At 37.1% G+C, this 19,771-nt stretch overlaps 1 protein-coding gene across 20 annotated transcripts in view; it reads right to left on the bottom strand.

Moving 5' to 3' along the window:
• DLG2 (discs large MAGUK scaffold protein 2) overlaps nt 1–19,771 on the bottom strand; it is a 2,103,224-nt gene that overhangs the window by 521,305 nt on the left and 1,562,148 nt on the right. The gene's annotated exons all lie outside the window — the stretch shown is intronic.

The following is a 19,771-nucleotide window of genomic DNA, read 5'->3' as shown; positions in this document are numbered from 1 at the left end:
TCGTTTTGTTGCTGTAGTTGTTTTTAGAAAATGCAGTTAGCCATATTTTAACAGTTTTTAACAATGAATCCTCAACTTAACTGTAACAGCAATAAATAACAGTAAAAATTGTATTTCAATCTAGTTTTTTCTTTAAAGATTTGAAGGCTTGTTGATTAATACAAGTGAGGCAAAGATTTCGAAGTCAATCCATGTGAGTAGTTTTGTTCTAATTCCAGACTGTATACCTAACTGCTGTTCCTCAGCTATCCTGTTTATAAGGGTAACCGGCCGGAGCAGGGATCAGGCGAAGGGTGTGGAGGGACCCTAGATGAACTGGAAGAAAGACAAATACTGCTCATTGCTGAGTTTATAGGCTCATCTTCATTGCTGTTGTTACTCTAGCATAGAGAACAGAATTACTGACAATCATTTGGGCAGAAACCTGGATATTCTTGATATTTCAGGGTGAAAAATAAAATTATGCAAAAATTGCACAAATTGTGAGGCAAGAGCCATGAAAGGCTACACTGGACATATACGTAATAATTTCAGAGAGGAGATAAGGAGAAGAAGATACTTTTTCCTTTCATGTTTTCTTCTCTTGCCACCTTGTCATTTTATATTTCCTAGCATTTATTGTTATTAACTGATTACCTGATTGTGAGGTTAGTCACACAAAAAAGTGAATTATTCCTGTATACAATCTAAAAAATAAAAAAATCTCTAAAATATTCTATTGGAAAGTAAAGAATAAAAAATGTTTAAAATTCTATTTACTTATTTATTTTGACAGAGTCTTGTTTTGTCACCCAGGCTGGGGTGTAGTGGCACAATCTCAGCTCACTGCAACCTCTGCCTCCCAGCTTCAAGTGGTTCTCCTGACTCAGCCTCCTGAGTAACTGGGATTATAGGTGTGTGCCACCATGTCCAACTACTTTTTTGTATTTTTAGTAGAGACAGGGTTTCACCATGTTGGCCAGGCTGGTCTTGAACTCCTGACCTCAGGTGATCCATTCACCTTGGCATCCCATAGTGCTGGGATTACAGGTATGAGCCACCACACCCACCCAAAAAATTTAAAATGTATACTTAGACTATATTATTTTTGTAAGATGGCAAAATATCAAATCAGTTTAAACATGGCAATTGTCTATTTTAAGGGAATGACTTTCACTGCACTGTGGCTTATACAATTTAAACTATTATTAAACTATGAAGCAATAACAAGAATAGAGTTACAATCACGCACTGCATAACAATGTTTTGATCAGTGATAGATTACATATATGATGTTGGGCCCAAAAGACTACAATGGAGCTGAGAAATGGCTATTGCCGGTGACATCATAGTCATTGTAATATCATAGCATAATGATGACTCAAGTGTTTGCAGTGATGCTGGTATAAATTGACCTACCCCACTGCCAGTCATTTATGGAAATGTATAACATATACAACTGTAAACAGTAAATAATACTTGATAATAATAAATGACTATGTTGTTGGTTTATGTATTGTACTATGCTTTTTAGTTATATTTGAGTTATACATTGAGTGTTATATTTGAAAACAGCCTCAAGCAGCCCTTGCAGGAAGTGTCCTAGAGGCGACATTTTTATTACAAGAGATGACAGATCCATGCTGTAACATTATTTTACAAATTATTGCTCCTGAATATCTTCAGTTGGACAAGCTGTGAAGGTAGAAGACAATGATTTTGATGATCCTGACTCTGGATATGCCTACGCTAATATGTGTGTTTGTGTCTTAGTTATTTTTTTTAAGTTTAACATATATATATATGTATATATATATGTATATATATATATATATAGTAAATGAAATGCTTATAGAATCAGAATAGAAAAAAAGAAAATACTTTGTATAGCTGTACAATATGTTTGTGTTTTAAGCTAAGTGTTATTACAAAAGAGTCAAAAGTTAAAAAATAAAAAGTTCATGAAGTAAAAATGTTACAGTAAGCTAAGGTTAATTTATTACGGAAGAATTTTTTCATAAATGTAGTCTGGCCTAAGTGTACAGTGTTCTCAAGGTCTACAGTAGTGTACAATCATGCACTAGGACTTCACATTCACTCATTACTCATTCACTGATTTACCCAGAGCAATGTCCAGTCCGGCGGGTCCCATTCGTGGTAAATGCCCTGTACAGATGTACCACTGTTTATCTTTTATTTTTTTACTCTACCTTTTCTGTGTTTAGATATGTTAAGTTAAACAAACAGTTATCATCGTTTTGCAGTTGCCCTACTTTACTCAGTCCAGTAACATGCTATACAGGTTTGTATCCCAGGAGCGACAGGCTATACCATACAGCCTAGGTGTGTAGTAGCCTATCCTGTTTTGGTTTGCATAAGCACACTCTATTGTGTTCCCGTAACAATGATGACATTGTCTAATGATGTATTTCTCAGAAGGCGTGCCCATTATTAAATGACACATGAATGTATTTTTAAAATTCATTATGAGATCATTTTAAAGGAAAAATTGACACCTTTAAGTATAAGAATTTTTAAAAATCCCCTTCAGAATATGTTTGAATGCCCATTCAGTATAATACTTGCAGCATACATTTTCTTTACATTTTAAAATCGTAACATGCAAATTACTCAAGAAAACAGATATTCATCAAAGGCCTTCTGACTAAAGACATAATTTCTATAGCTCATTTTGCTTAAGATTTGTTTTGAAACCACACACTTAGTAAAATAATAAAGCTATAATTAACATATTTGGCATTTTACACAATAATAAAAAATACTTTATTAACTTTCCTTCACTAAAATATTAACTTTGTTCAATACTTTTATTGAATAAATATTGGGTAAGGCTATGTGCTCTTAAGATAGCATAAATAGTTAATTGAAAAATGATAGCACAGTAAATTATAAAACAACATCTCTGGAATTATATTTGAAATGCAATGGTTGTCAAATTAACCATAATAGTTGTTAAAGAATAAATGGAAAATTGATTTAAATTGATAGGGCAATTAAAGCAAGTGTTATCTAATTTCCTTCTGATGTGAGTAATTATTTTTATTAATGCTTTGCCACCCTATGGAACCATGAATATATTTGTTTGCCTCAGATTTACAACTTGTTTATTAAGCAAATGATGACAAAAGAATAAAATGTCCCAAATGGGCTTTTCCTATAAAATTTAAAATATTTATCAGCTCCTGTTTCCCAAAACATAGGGAAGTTTAAAAAACATATTTACAAAAGTTTCGTAGCCACATGCTAAGATCAATCTATCACATTTATAAAAGTACAGAGGTTATTCTAAACTCTGAAAAGAGAAGGTTAAAACAAATTCAGACTCCGATTTATAGCCACTATGCCAACAGTAAATGCCACAGAGTCTTAGTTACAGAAGAGCTATAGAAACAAATTATCACTATAAAGATGGTTAAGCCCAACAAAAATGGTAAGTATATAGTTGACATTTGAAGTTGAAGACTGCACAAGACAATGAAATCATTATGGATACTGTAGATAGACAGATAGCTAGATAAAAATTGAGTAACATTTTTTTGTTGAGATTAGGTTTATGTACTTCTTTTAAACTAGTGACTCTGTTCAAGGTGAAGCAAGATATTTTTAGCAAATGTCCCTCTCAGAGGCAGAGATGTTTCTGAATGTACACAACTAGTAATTTTTCCAGTTTCACTTACTTTTATGTAACATGCATGTGTTTAAAAACAATTAACATTTAATTACCAGTTAACCATATTCAAAATATTCAATTCAAGATGATAAATGTGTAGCTTATATCTGGATCCAAATATATGTTTATTTATGGGTGGAAGTAGCCATCTGTGCTATAAGACTACATCTGTTCTCATTCATTTATTCATTCACACATCCATTCATTCAATAAGCCTCTCCAAAGTACATACTATACATTGTATTACCAGCTGCTATTGAGCATGGCCAAAGTAAATGTAAACGAATTTTTTTTCCATTTTTAATTTTTAGTTGTTATGGATACATAATTAATGTAAATAGGGTACATGTGATAATTGGATACAAGTATACAATGTGTAATTATCAAATCAGGTACTTGGGATATCCATCACCTTAAACACTTATCATTTCTTTGTGTTAGGAACATTCTAATTCTACTCTGAGTTATTTTGAAATATACAATGCATTATTGTTAACTATAGCTACCCTATTGCACTACTGAACACTAGAAAGATCTACTTTGTTTACCTAACTGTACTTTTGTATCCATTGACCAGAAGCACTATAAAAATAATGACCCATAAGCAGGTTCATATGAGTGAGTATAGTTGAATACGTCTGAAGCAGTGTTCTAAACCCAGATAATGCTAGTAATTTTTGTATAGCTATTCTATGAAAACAAATGTGGGCTATCACCACTGAGCAATAAGACCAAACACACATTATCTGGGTGTTTCTTGCATAGATTCTGTTAAAGCAGGATCAGGCTGGCTACCTTATAAGGCCTAGACTGGCTAAGACTCCCCAACCTGTTACCACTCTCCCATCCCTTCCCTTCATTAGATAACTTTTCCCTCTTTCATTCCACTCTAAACACGCTTGTGTCCATGATATTTTATTTTTATTTTCTCCCTTCAACTTTTGTTTTAAGTCCTAGGGTACATATGCAAAATGTGTAAGATTGTTTCATTGGTTAATGTGTGCCATGGTAGTTTGCTGTACATATCAAACCATCAATTTGTATTAAGTCAAGAATCTATTAGTTATTCTTTCTGTTGCTCTCCGTCCCTGCTTCCCTCTCCCTGACAAGTCCCAGTGTGTGTTGTTCCCCTTATGTGTCCGTTTGTTCTCATGATTCAGCTCCCACTTATAAGTGAGAACATGTGGTGTTGGTGTTTGGTTTTTCTGTTCCTGTGTTAGTTTGCTGATGATAACAATTTCCAGCTCCATCCATGTCCCTGTAGAAGACATGATCTCATTCCTTTTTATGGCTGCATAGTATTCTATGGTGTGTACATACCACATTTTCTATATCCAGTCTATCATCGATGGGCATTTAGGTTGATTCCATGTCTTTGCTATTGTGAATAGTGTTGCAGTGAACATACATGTGCATTTATCTCTATAATAGAATGATTTATATTCCTTTGGGTATATACCCAGTGATGGGATTGCTAGGTTGATTTTTTTTTTTTTGCCTCTAGGTTTTTGAGGAAGTGCCACACTCTCTTCCACAATGGTTGAACTAATTTATACTCCCATCAACAATGTAAAAGCGTTCCTTTTTCTGCACAATCTCACCAGTTTCAGTTGTTTTTTGCCTTTTTAATAATGGCCATTCTGACTGGTGTGAGATTGTATCTCATTGTGGTCTCGATTTGCATTTCTCTAATGATTAGTGATGCTCAGCCTTTTTTTTCATGTTTGTTGGCAGCACATGTGTCTTCTTTTGAGAAGAGTCTGTTCATGTCCTTTGCCCACTTTTTAATGTTTTTTTTTTTTTCTTATAAATTTGTTTTTTTTTCTTTTAGACTCTGGATATTAGACCTTGGTCAGATGGGTAGATTATAAAATTTTTCTCCCATTCTGTAGGTTGTCTGGAACTCTGATGATAGTTTATTTTGCTGGGCATAAGCTCTTTAGTTAGATCCTGTTTGTCAATTTTTGCTTTTGTTGCAATTACTTTTGACATTTTCATTATGAATTCTTGCCTGTGGCTATGTCCAGAATGGTATTGCTTAGATTTTCTTCTAGGTGTTTTATAGTTTTGGCTTTTATACTTCAGTCTGTAAGCCATCTTGAGTTAAGTTTTGTGTAAGGTATAAGAAAGAAGTCCAGCTTCAATTTTCTGCATATGGCTAGTTATGGATGTCTCCAGCTTTGTTCTTTTTGCTTAGAATTGTCTTGGCTATTCAGGCTCTTTTTTGGTTCCATAAGAATTTAAAAATAGGTTCTTCTAATTCTGTGAGAATATTAATGGTAGTTTGATGCAAATAGCATTGACTCTATAAATTACTTTGGGCAGTATGGCCATTTTCATGATATTAATTCTTCCTATCCACAAGCATGGAATGTTTTTCCATTTGTTTGTGTCATCTCTGATTTATTTGAGCAATGGTTTGTAGCTTTGAAGAGGTCCTCACTTTCCCTTGTTAGCTATATTCCTACAGCCTTGATATTTCTAGAGCACTCTAGACATGCTTTCAACTTAGGGTCTTTGCTACAGCTGTTTCTGCTGCATCGAATACCTGTCTTTCTTTGTTCAAATCGCAATTTCTGTAGGAGCTGAAACCTAAGGTCCCTAGTTAATGCTGTCTCCTGACTGTATACTTCTTTTCCTTACCCTTCTGTAGTTTTCATTTTCCCCTAACATCTATTACCTTGTAATATACTATATATTTTAATTTCCCCCTAGCACTTCTTACCTTGTAATATACTATATAAGTCATCTACATATTTTGTTTATTTCTTCTATGTTCTGTCCCCTTGGTGAAAACACAAGCTCTATGAATGACAGGTTTTTTGGTCTATTTTGTACTATGCAAGTATAACAAAACCAGGTACATACTTGCCTCTTAAATATATATTAAATGAAAGAATGAATGAACCAATGAATGCAAGAAGACAAGGGAAGTTACATGTCTTTAAGTTCCCCCTTAAAGGTGAAGTTAGTAGCTTTGAATGAGCAAGGGACAGAAACAGTGAGCCATGGTAGCTGCAATCAGTAACTGCATAAGGCACCACATTGCCTCAGGTAAACTTTGCTGAGCTCTCCATCCTTAGCCTGTACAGAGTTTATGCTAAGCACTGAGCAGGCAATAGGGCAACAGCAGAGCCAGCTTCAGTTTCTGATTCTTTCATCTTACAAAAGTGCAAATTTGAGTTTCCATTTCTTTGCTCATAGTAAAGGAGTAAATATATCTATATTCTCTAGTGACTGGCAATAATAGATGCTTGATACAGTATGTGTCTCAATAAACTGTCAAGTTGTTTGGAAAACAAGACACTTCAACACTTTGACATAATCTAACTGGTTTGGATGCATTCTACAATGGTACTACCATTATATGAGGGGAACATGACTTACTTCTTAGGGGAGAAGAAGAATAACAGATGTTTTAGCATTTGGACTGGGTCTTGATAGATTATGTTAGAACTGATAAAAGAAAATGCACATTTAAAACCAATATATCTTCGAATTCCAGGCTAGATAAATGACTAATGAGTCAACTGTCCTGACTTACATCACACAGGGCTAATAAAGTTCCACTCTACTGAGCTGGAAATTGAGGCAGAAATGCCTGACAAACAATCAAAACATGTATTTATGATATAATAAGCCAGAGTAGTCCCTACCAACATGAATGCAATGAGCTCCTGACTCAAATCAATCAGGAACATCGAAAATGGCCAATATACTGATTTTTGGGAAGCAACAGTTTTGTGATAATTAAAGAATTGGTCACCATTTTGAAAAGACGTGTTCGTGAAAGTTCTGGACCATCACGTGATGGCAAACTAGTCCATTATAGAATAAACTCAGTGAAAAGAGTTGGTAGTTTTCACCTGAGAATGCTGATTATACTACTACCTACCGTGGAATGTTGGGCCATTAAGACTAAACATTACTGCATGTGGGTCATAAACAAAGCTGACACAGGAAAGTATAAGTACTCATTTCACTAAAGGAAGTGAAATCACTGAATATTCCATTACTCTAGTAAAAGAAAAAGGCATGCCAAATTTAAACACTAGTTGTTCAAGTAATTAAAAATAACCTATTTGACAAACATGTGATGCACATACAGAACTTTAGGATTACATCTATCAGACAAAGCTGGGTTCATCTTTCCAATTTCCTTGCATATCTCCAAACAGTGATTCCTCATGTTAACACAGGAAGTGCAGGCACAAGCAGAGGAATGTCTGAACCTGGTTAAAGGCTTTAACTGAAAGTTTTTCCACACAAAATTTTTTTCCCATGCTATAAAAAGAGAACACCATGAACAGATCACAGTTCACTCTTTTCCCTTGCTGCCTGCCTACGCTGAGGAGGAGGTGTCAGTGAGAGGTGGGGCCTGAAGCAGAAGTCTTGGCAGCTGAGATTGATACTGTGCTAAAGCTCAGAATAAACACTCAAATGCTTTGAAAAGTCATACGATTACAATGTACCTGAATATTCTTTGTGGGTGTAGAGAACTAAGCCCCAGGATGTCTTATTCATTCAATGACTTGGTTCAACTTTATTTCTTTTCTTTTTTTTATTTTATTTTATTTATTTTTTATTTTATTGCATTTTAGGTTTTGGGGTACATGTGAAGGACATGCAAGATTGTTGCATAGGTACACACATGGCAGTGTGGTTTGCTGCCTTCCTTCCCCTCACCTGTATCTGTCATTTCTCCCCATGCTATCTCTTCCCACCTCCCCACACCCCGTCCCTCCCCTATTTCCCCCCAACTGACCCCAGTGTGTAGTGCTCCCCTCCCTGTGCCCATGTGTTTCCATTGTTCGACACCCACCTATGAGTGAGAACATGCGGTGTTTGATTTTCTGCTCTTGTGTCAGTTTGCTGAGAATGGTTCAACTTTATTTCATGTGAGTTTCTTAGGAGAGGGCTCTGGGATATCTCTAAACAATTCAAAATTATTAAGCAGACTGGTTTTGTCAGAGTTTATTTAGGATCTGCTAGGTAAGATGTTTACTGCTTTACAGAAAGCACCAGTTATTTTTTGCACATTGTATCTACAATGTTTTATTAAAGGAAATGCAGAATCTATCTTGAACCATGGCTGTCCATGTCTCAGAAAACACCCACCCATACAGGCAACTTAACTTATGAATGTGCACACGTTTCAGTTAAAAAGCAAACAAACAAAAAAATCCCCTTCCCTGTGGGAACTGGTCCACACTGATAACAGACTACTTGACATCTCTTCCTTTTTAGAAAGAAAATGTTGCTTTAACAAATAACAACAACAAAAAAGCATCTTTTATTTTAATTTGAGAGAGTAGTTAATCACACTGGCCACTGCCAATATGATTAATTAAAAGCCAAAGCTTTATCTTCTTATTCTCTGGATTTTCTCTGGATTCAAAAGACAAAATTTGGGATTGGAAGAAATGATTCTGTTTAAAATTTCTAAGCAAAACATCTTCAATCCTGCTTGGAAGAATTGCTCACAGATCACCCCATTAACTTACTGTAGCCACAGCCCAAAACTTTTCCTCCTACAACGTATCTTGTAATACCCACTCATACCTTTAGCACATTGCTTTAATGCTTATTTCATTCTGAAAAATTCACATTTATATACTTATCCTTTCTGCTTTCCCTTTGCTCAAAGGAAGAAACATTATTTCTCTTTTGTAAACTGAACTCTTCCCCTCCACTTTAGGACCTTACTTCTTTCTTTCTTTTTTCTCTAGAATATTCAGTTCCTTACCCTCAATGCTTTTCTTCTGTTATGGATTTGGTCATTTCTCTGTCTTGTCTTGAAAAGATCGCTTGAACTTGCTACAGTCTCCTTACTATAATAGCTGAAATTTTTAGACACTGATCTATAGTTCTACCTCTATTTCTATATTACAAACCCTCCTTAATTTCATTCATCTGGCCCATAAACCACAATCTACTCACATGGCATCTGTTATAGGTTGAATTATGTCCCCCAAAATGAGATGCTGAAATTCTAACCCTTGACACCTGTGAATGTAACCTTATTTGGAAAGAATTATGGACTGGGCACAGTCCATGAATTATGGACTGGGCACGGTGGCTCATGCCTGTAATCCCAGTACTTTGGGAGGCTGAGGTGGGTGGATCACCTGAGGTCAGGAGTTTGAGACCAGCCTGACCAACGTGAAGAAACCTGGCTTCTACTAAAAATACAAAGCCAGGCGTGACGGTGGGTGCCTGTAATCCTAGCCACTCCGGGGGCTGAGGCAGAACTGCTTGAACCTGGAAAGTGGAGGTCGTGGTGAGGCATGATCGTGCCATTGCACTCCAGCCTGGGCAACAAGAGTGAAACTCTGTCTCAAAAAAAAAGGAAGATGAATTGTGTCCCCCAGAAAGTTGTGCTGAAGTTCTAACCCTTGGTACCTGTGAATGTAACCTCATTTGGAAAGAGGTTCTTTGCAGATGTAACTTAAGAAGATGAGGTCATACTAGATCAGGGTCCAGTGATTGGTGCCCTTAAAAGAAGAAATTTGGACACAGAAACATAGAAATAAACAGGGGGCAATTCATGTGGTAAGTGACACAGAGATTAGAATGATGAATCAACAAGCCAAGGAACACCAAAGATTGTAAGCAACCATGAAAAGCAAGGGAAGAAGCATGGAACAAACTCTCCCATTTCTAACTTGCACTCTAGTAGTACAAATTTTCTGTACCAGTCTTTATCCCTCTCCTTAACTCACTAAACACTTACTGATGACTATTTACATATCAAGTAGCAGCCTAAATATTGTTGTTATTTCAGTGAATTAGAGATCTATGGTTCTTGTCCTCATGCAGCTTATTTTCTATGGTAGAGTAGGACAAGTAAAAAAATCATGAAAATGCAGTGTGATAAGTGCTGATACAAGAGGAATAGTGGCTATGGGAGCATATAGGTGGGTGGCCTACCTTGGCCTAGAGCAGGTAGTGTCAGAGAAGAATAACTGTGGTCATTATATATAATCTGAGACCTGAAAGGTGACAACGAACCAAGAAAACAAGAAAGTGGGAGAGATCATCCCTGCAGAGGGAAACAAATACTCAAAGACCCAGCATTGAGATATAACATAGCTTAGCTGAGAAACTGAAATAAGTTTAGGCAACAGTAACAAGTAGTTTTAGGCAGAGTGCAGTCTCCAAGAGGAAAAGAATAATATCTGTAATATACGTTAATGTACGTTCAGCCCTTGATACTTGGATATCAAGAAATATCTAAGTATCCAGTAAGTGAATAAATGAAGATAAGAAGTCACTCCCGCCACTGAATTAGAAGAAGAGGAAAGGACAGTAGAGATGAATGCTAAGATTGTAAGTCAATGACAGGACCCTAAAAAAGTTCTCATCTTCAGTTTACTCTGGTAATAAGAAAGGATGGTCGTCAATCAAGAATGAGGGAAGCAGTGAGGCCAGAGAATGAAGAAAGCGTAGATGTTCTGGAATAGCTACAAGGGAAAACAGAAGATATAATTACTTAGAGAAATGTATAAAATGGCAGAGAACTGTGTTGATTGTCTAGTGAGGGTTTGGAGACTGTGGATTAATAATAACATTGTTTTAGTTTTTTTTTTTTCTCCAGTAATTCTCAGAAGTCTGGATACAAGCACGGAAAATATAGGCAGTTAGACTGAATTGCCTTACAGATTAATCTCTGATGTGCACTGATCTTTTCTCTTTAACAGAATTATATGATCCTAGAAAGTAGAATTGCACAAAATAGACTATGTTGAGCACAGTGCTAACATTCAGTAATTGTTCAAAAAATTTATGCCGAAAGAGTGATTGAATTCTTCGGACCAAATTGTCACATGGCATAGGTATACTTTAGAATGTCAAGCACCATACACTAAGAAAGATATGTATACTTTAGTTGATTGCTTTAGCTCAAGGGAAAAAAAAGTGCATGTTGAGCACTTTTTTTTTTTTTTTTTGAGACAGATTCTCACTCTGTCACCCAGCCTGGAGTAGGGTGGCAAAATCTCTGCTCACTGCAACCTCCACCTTCCAGGTTCAAGCAATTCTCCTGTCTCAGCCTCCTGAGTAGCTAGGATTACAGAAACATGCCACCACGCCCGGCTTATTTTTTTTGTATTTTTAGTAGAGATGGGTTTTCACCGTGTAGCCAGGATGGTCGCCATTTCCTAACCTCGTGATCCACCTGCCTTGGCCTCCCAAAGTACTGGAATTAGAGGCATGAACCACGACACCCAGCCACATGTTGAGAATTTTTAATATGTCAACTACTATATTGGGTAGTGAAGAATTAATGAAGAGTATGTCAGTCTCTTCCATAAAGGAACACTAAAAATGACCAGTGAAAGACACAGTTACTTTCTTAACTCAAAGAACTCTCATTGACCAACTTTTTAACCTTAAAGATGAAATAGTCTGCTCAAATCACAAGGTGACTACTTATGGGGCTGTAGGATAGATTGTGATTAGACGCCGTTCTACTTGTTTATGGACAAGTTCATGATACTTGAAATGAAATATCCCCCAAGCTTCCATCACTAAAATATAAGCCAAGTTATAGACACTGCCTCAAGCTATCAACCACATCTGTTTGTGCAGTTTTTCCAGGTTAATTATTGCTGCCATGAAAACCAAGGTCATTCAACACTGACCTTTTAATACCATCTAAATTGTCTTGGAAGTATACGGATGTTAGCATACAAAACCATAAAAGTTATATAGATTATTTAAAAGATGTAAAAATCATCTCATATGCTGAAATTTGATGTGGATGTACCATTGGCAGAGTTGTTGCTGGAGAAAGCACGTTGAAATATTTGAAGGGGAACTGTGTGGATTTTGAAAAATTTCCATTCACAAAGGCCTCTATTCAGTGACATTTCCTCTGCAAAGTTCTTCCTCCTAATCACCACTTCTTTAAATTAAAAATACTCTCCACTGACCACATATAATGCTTTATCTGCCTTTATCTCACTTTTAATGATACATCAATTTTTACCTAGAATTAGAGTATAGTTATTTATTTATAGGGAAGGTTGATATTTAGAACTTTCAACAGTTGTTGGTATGACATGAACATCAATTAATCACAATACGTAGCTGCCATAAATAAATGCTGTGATATGCACAAATTTGTTGTAAGAATATCTTATTCACCCATTTTAAAGGTAGAGGAGAAAATAACCATCTTATTGTGTATGCCCAGGGTTTTTATTAACAAACTAGATAGTAAAAAATGATTTTTTAATTTTTATTTTAAAAGATAGGGATCTATGCTATGTTGTCCAGGACTTAAACTTCTGAGGTGAAGAGATTCACCCAACCTCAGCCTTCCAAGTAGCTGGGACTATAGGTGTGCACCACTGTACCAGCTTCAAAACTAATTGTTTAAATGAGTTACTGAACTAAATCAAGACCACTGGATCTTTTTTCCATAAGCATACTTTAAAGAACCACGCAGGAAAGGAATCGGGGGTAAAATAATGTAATGAGCTACATCATTCACTCATTAAAACAACACTCAATTCCAGGCTATCTTAGTTTTCTAGAGCTGCAACAACAACGTACTAAAAACTGTGTTATAACTAATGGAAATTTAATGCCTCATAGTTCTGCAGGCTAGGAGACCAAGATCAAGGCATTAGCAGATTGATTACTTCTGAAAGCTAAAGGAGAGAATCTATTCCATCTCTCTCGTCTAGATTCTGGTGATTTGCTGACAATATCTTGCATTCCTTATCTCGTAGATGCATCACTCCGATCTCAGTCTTCCTCTTCACATGGAATTTTCAATATGTGCATGTCTGTCTCTGGGTCCAATTTTGTTTTTTGTAAAGACACTTGACATATTGGAATAGAGTCTACCCTCATAACCATATCTCAACTGACCATTAGTAAAGACCTTATCTACAAATAAGGTCACATACACAGGAACCAGCGGTTAAACATCATCTTTTTAGGGACACAATTCAACTCATGACACTGGTACAGGGAAACATAAATATGAACAGAACACAGTTCCTGTTGTCAAAGAGTTCACAGATCAAGGTGGAAATAATGATAAATAAACAGAGCATATGCTAGTACATTGGAGAAAATGAAGAAAGGCAGTTTGTATAATGCAAAACTTCTGAATTTCCAGGAGATAAGGACAGTCAAGCCCAAGTCTTGGGCTTCGGGAAATAGAGGCTCATGAGGCTCTAGAAGTGCCATGTTAAAAAGTTTAGACCTGAAGTCCTTGCCTACACCTATGTCCTGAATGGTTTTGCCTAGATTTTCTTCTAAGGTTTTTATGGTATTAGGTCTGATGTTTAAGTCTTTAATCCATCTGGAGTTAATTTTGGTGTAAGGTGTCAGGAAGGGGTCCTGTTTCTGCTTTCTGCACATGGCTAGCCAGTTTTCCCAACACCATTTATTAAACAGGGAGTCCTTTCCCCATTGCTTGTTTTTGTCAGGTTTGTCGAAGATCAGATGGTTGTGGGTATGTTGTATTTCCTCTGAGACCTCATATTGGTGGTAATAAGGAAGGAGACTTTGAAAAATTTTAATCATGAAAATAACATGATAAGATTTGGTCTCTCTCCATTTTCTGTATTAATGCTTGCATTGTTAAAAAATACATCAAGCTATCCTAAGAAAAAAAAGAGCAAAACTGGAGGAATCACATTACCTGACTTCAAATAATGCTACAGAACTATAGTAACCAAAACATCATGATACTGACATAAAAACAGGCACATAGACAAAGGTAACAGAATACAGAATCCAGAAACAAATGTATATATCCAGAATCAACTCCATTTTGACAAAGTTACCAAAAACATACACTGGGGAAAAGATAGTCTGTGCTGGAAAAACTGGATATCCATATACAGAAGAATGAAAGTAGGTTCTTAACAATTGCCATATATAAAAATCAGATCAAAATGGATTAAAGACTTAAATCTAAGACCTGAAACCATGAAACGACTATAAGAAAACACTGGGGAAGATTTCCAGGACATAGGTTTGGGTGAAAATCTCTTGGAACAATATCCCACGGGCACATACAACCAAGGCAGTTAATGGACAAATGGGATCACATCAAGTTAAAAGCCTTCTGCATAGCAAAGGAAACAATCAACAAAGTGAAGAGACAACCCACGGAGTGGGAGAAAATGTGTGTAAACTACATCTGACTAGGGATTGTCAGATGCAGTAGCAAGAATAAATACAAAGAAATACAATTAAAGTGGGGGAGCACACTCTGGTCTTGGAATTCCATTTGAGAATTTAGAAGTGTCATGTTTATAGTTTTGCAGTTGTGTTTGTTGTTGGCTTGTTGTAAAACAATATAAAGTGTTTTTGTTATAAAATAAATAAAAAAATACAGCAAATTAGGAGCAGCCTAATGATAGCTGACCTCTAGAATTTGTCCTTGCCTCCTCCGCCCTCAAAGAACCAAAGTAGTGAGTAGATAATCACACTTCATATAGATCCCTTGAGAGAAAATACTGGAATGCAACAAATTCAACAGAAAAGTGACAGAAAATATCTAAAGCAAGCAAGAAAAAGGAAGTAATGCATGCTATTTGACCAGGATCAGCTAGGGAATGAGAGAGGCTCCTCAACAAGGGGAAAGTATAAATGAGACATTTTTAGTGGATCCACACATTTCCACTGTGGACTCCTGCAATCCTAGACATGGGAGAATCCTTCTACTCTTGTGGGTCCTGAAACTAACATAGGGATCTATGGAGAAGTTCTTTGATGGCACTGCTCCAGGAAGGGAGGTTGCACTGGGTTGCACACACTCGGTGACACCTAAGCAGCTAGAGCAAGTCACTAATTTAGAGTCCTGCCCCCAACAGCCTGTGAACTGTCCTGGAACCCAGCAGTGCCAGGGCTAAGGTATCAGAGAATTGTGAACTGTACAGTCCCTGGGTTTCAGCCATAAGAAAGGTGTAGGCTACTTCAGCCAGAGCTTAGGCATGTAGTTCATGAACATGGCATAAACTCCAGCTATTGGGAATTGAAGCATGAGTGAGGTAATAGCTATCATAGCAGTGATTGAGGCATGACTGTTGTAACCATTCTTCCCTTGCCAGCAGTCCACTGTCCACAGTGGCAGGGCAGCAGTGTGGCTGCTACCATTCACACCTGAGCATTCTACTGGTGGCTATGTCACCTCTGCCTACCATGGCTGGTCCTGGTATGCACCATTAGGAGGCCTGAGGACAAGCCTGCCTGGCTTGGCTTTGTGCCTTCTCTTACCTGCTGGGCCATGGGTTAGGCCAATCTGCCACCATTGGTACCTACAAAATCCTCCCAAGTACCTGAGATTGGGTCTATTTACTCAGCCACTTACTCCTCAGTTGGCACCTACTGGAATGTACCACCTGTGGGCCTGGAGACTGGCTAGCTTGGCCCATCATAGCCATTGCAAATGCCAGTGTATACCACTCAGGACCTAGAGGGTTTTTCTGCCACTATCACTGCCATTGTCCATGCCATGCCAATGTCTCAGAGACCTACTAACCTGCCCACCTTCCTGGCTCACTGCTTCCACTACTGACACTGAATAAGTCAACTGGAGGCCCAAGAATTGACCCACCTAGACCTCCTAACATTAGTGCAACCATACACTATCCTGGGTCCCAAGAACAGACAAGCTCAGCTCATTGCTGCCACTGTTGGGACCCAAAGTTGGCCTGCTTAGCATCCCAGTCTGCAGAAGAACTTCACCATATCCTCCATTTATAACTGTACCCTGTGCTACCAAGGAAATCACAGATGCAAACAATGCTGTTTATAGTCCAAAAAAAAATCATACAGAGACTACACTATTGCACAAACTAAGAATCAAAGCCAAAGTACCTTACACAACCAACACCATAGATACATTTTTAGGAAGAAAGTAACCCCCTACAAAAGCAAATTTAACAAATGGGAAGAAGTGCCTTATACAAGATCAGAAATGCATCAATGCAGTGACACAGGAAACATAATAAAAAAATATGATAATGTCAAAGAAACACAGTAATTCTCTAGTATCAGGTCCCAAGCAAAAAGAAACACAACCCAAAAAGAATTCATATTGTTAATTCTAAACAATCTCAGTGAGTTACAAGAAAAGTATGAAAACCAATACAAAGAAATCAGAAAAACAATTCAGGATGTAAATGAGAAATTTATCAAAGAGATAGACATTATAAAAAAGAACAGAAATTTTGAAGGTGAAAAATTAATTGACTATAATAAAAATACTTTTGAAATCTTCAACAATAGATTAGATGAAGAAGAAGAATCTTAGAACTTGAAGAAAGGTCTTTTGAAATAAATGAGTCAGACATAAATGAAGAAAAGAACAAAAGAGAATGAACAAAGCATTCATGATACATAGGATACCATAAAGGGACCAAATATTTAAACAGTCAGAGTCTCAGAAGATGGAGAAAGGATGAAAGGGTTAGAAAATCTATTTAACATAATATTGCATGAAAAATTTCCAAGTCTAGCAAGAGAATTAGACATCCAGATAAAGAAGGCTCTGAGATATCCTTAAAGACATGTTGCATAAAAGGTCTTCTTCATGGCACATTACAATCAAACTGTCTAAAGTCAAAGACAGAGAATTCTAAAAGCATCAAAAGTGTCTAGTCACCTATAAGGGAATCCTCACTAGACTAAAATTTGTTTCTCATTAGAAACCATACAAGGCAGAAGGAAATGGGATGATATATTAAAAGTTTTAAAAGAAAAACTGCCAGCCAATGATACTATATACAGAAAAATTATCCTCAATAAATTAAGGAGAAATAAAGTCTCTTACAGACAGGCAAAAACTGAGGAGATTCAACACCACTAGATCTGCTCTATAAGAAATACTCAAGGCAGTCCTAAATCTAGAAGAAAAAGGATACATCTGCCATTATGAAAACACACAAATGTGTAAAACTCAATGGTAAAGCATACATACAATGAAAAAGAGAACTCAAAGAGACTTTAGATGAAATGGACCTAACATGCACTTGCAGAATATTTTACCTAACAATTGAAGAATATATTGTTCTTACCAGCACATGAAACGTTCTCCAGGATAGAAGCTATATTAGGTCACAAAATGAGTCTCAACAACTTTAAGAAAATCAAAATCTTATTGAGTATATTCTTAGATCACATGGACTAGAACTATAAATCAATAACAAGAGCAACTTTGGAAATTATACAAGTACATGGAAATTAAACAACATGTTCATGTTCTTGAATGATCACTGGGTCAACAAAGAAATTAAGATGAAAATTTAAAAAGTTCTTAAAACAATTGAAAATGAAAATACAAAATACCAAAATCTTACAGATGCAGCCAAAGCAGTACTAAGGGTGAAGTTTATAGCAATAAATATCATAAGCAATCTAACAATGCAACTCAAGGAATTAGAATAGCAAGAACAAACCAAACCCCAAATTAGCAGAAAGAGAGAAATATTAAAGAGTAAAACTAAACAAAATAGTTCCTTTTTTTGTGTGTGTGACAGAGTTTCACTCTTGCTACCCAGGCTAAAGTGCAATGGCGCGATCTTGGCTCACTGCAACCTCCGCCTCCTGGGTTCAGGCAATTCTCCTGCCTCAGCCTCCTGAGTAGCTGGAATTACAGGCACTGCACCACCATGCCCAGCTAATTTTTTGTATTTTTAGTAGAGACGGGGTTTCACCGTGTTGACCAGGATGGTCTCGATCTCCTGACCTCGTGATCCACCTGCCTCAGCCTCCCAAAGTGCTGGGATTACAGGCTTGAGCCACCGCGCCTGGCTCAAAATAGTCTTAGAGAACAATAAAAGGATCAATAAAATGAAACATTGGTTCTTCAAAAAGAGAAAATTGATAAACTACTACCTAGAATAACTAAGGAGAGGGAAAACCCAAATAAACAAAATCAGAAAAGAAAGAGGAGACATCACAATTGCTACCTGCATTAGTCAGTTTTTAACTGCTATGAATAACTGTGTAAGACCGGGCAATATATAAAGGAAAGAGGTTTAACTGACTAACAGTTCAGCCTAGCGGGGAAGGCCTCAGGAAATTTACAATCATGGCAGAAAGCGAAGGAAAAGCAACACAAGGCATGAGGAAGGTGATGTGCCAAGCCAAGGGGGAAAATCCCCTTATAAATAAAACTGTCAGATCTCATGAGAATTCACTCATTATCATGAGAACAGCATGGGGGCACCCAGCATGATTCAATTCTCTCTACCTAGTTTCTCCCTTGACATGTAGAGATTATGGGTATTACGTGGATTACAATTCAAAATGAGATTGGGGTGAGGACACAAAGCCTAACCATATCATTCTGCCCCTGGACCCTCCCAAATCTCATGTCTCTTTCACATTTCAAAAGAATTTTGACTTCCCAACAGTCCTCCAGGTCTTAATTTATTCCAGCATAAACCAAAAGTTCAAGTCCACAGTCTGATCTGAGACAAGGCAAGTTCTTTCCACCTATAAGCCTTTAAAATCAAAAGCAAGTTAGTTACTTCCCAGATACAGTGGGAGTACATGCAGTGGGTAAATCTCCCATTTCAATCGGGAGAAATTGGCCAAATCAAAGGGGCCATAAGCCCCATGCAAGTCCAAAAACCAAGAGGGCAGTCAAATCTTAAAGCTCTGAAATGTCTCTTTTGACTCCATGTCTTATATCCAGGTCATGCTGATGCAAAAGGTGGATTCCCATGATCTTGGACAGCTTTGGCCCTGTGGCTTTACAGCATATATCCCCCACACCCAGCTGCTTTCACAGGCTAGTGTTGAGTGTCTGCAGCTTTTCCAGGTGCATGGTACAAGCTGTTAGGTGATCTAGCATTTTAGGACCTGGAGGATTGGGGCTGTTTTTTCATAGCTCCACTAGTCAGTGCCCCAGTGGGGACTCTGTGTAGGGGTGTGCACCACACATTTCCCTTCCGTACTGACTTAGCGGAGGTTCTCCATGAGGACTCCTGTCCTGCAGCAAACCTCCGCCTAGACATTGAGGTATTTTCATACATCCTCTGAAATCAAGGCAGAGGTTCCCAAACCTCCATTTTTGACATCCGTGTACCCACAGGCCCAACACCACATGTAAGCTGGCAAGGTTTG

The sequence above is a fragment of the Saimiri boliviensis genome, chromosome 6 (assembly GCF_048565385.1).
Source record: "Saimiri boliviensis isolate mSaiBol1 chromosome 6, mSaiBol1.pri, whole genome shotgun sequence".
NCBI lineage: Eukaryota > Metazoa > Chordata > Mammalia > Primates > Cebidae > Saimiri > Saimiri boliviensis.
Note: the sequence above shows the minus strand (reverse complement) of the source record. Positions and strands in the feature narration are given on the sequence as shown.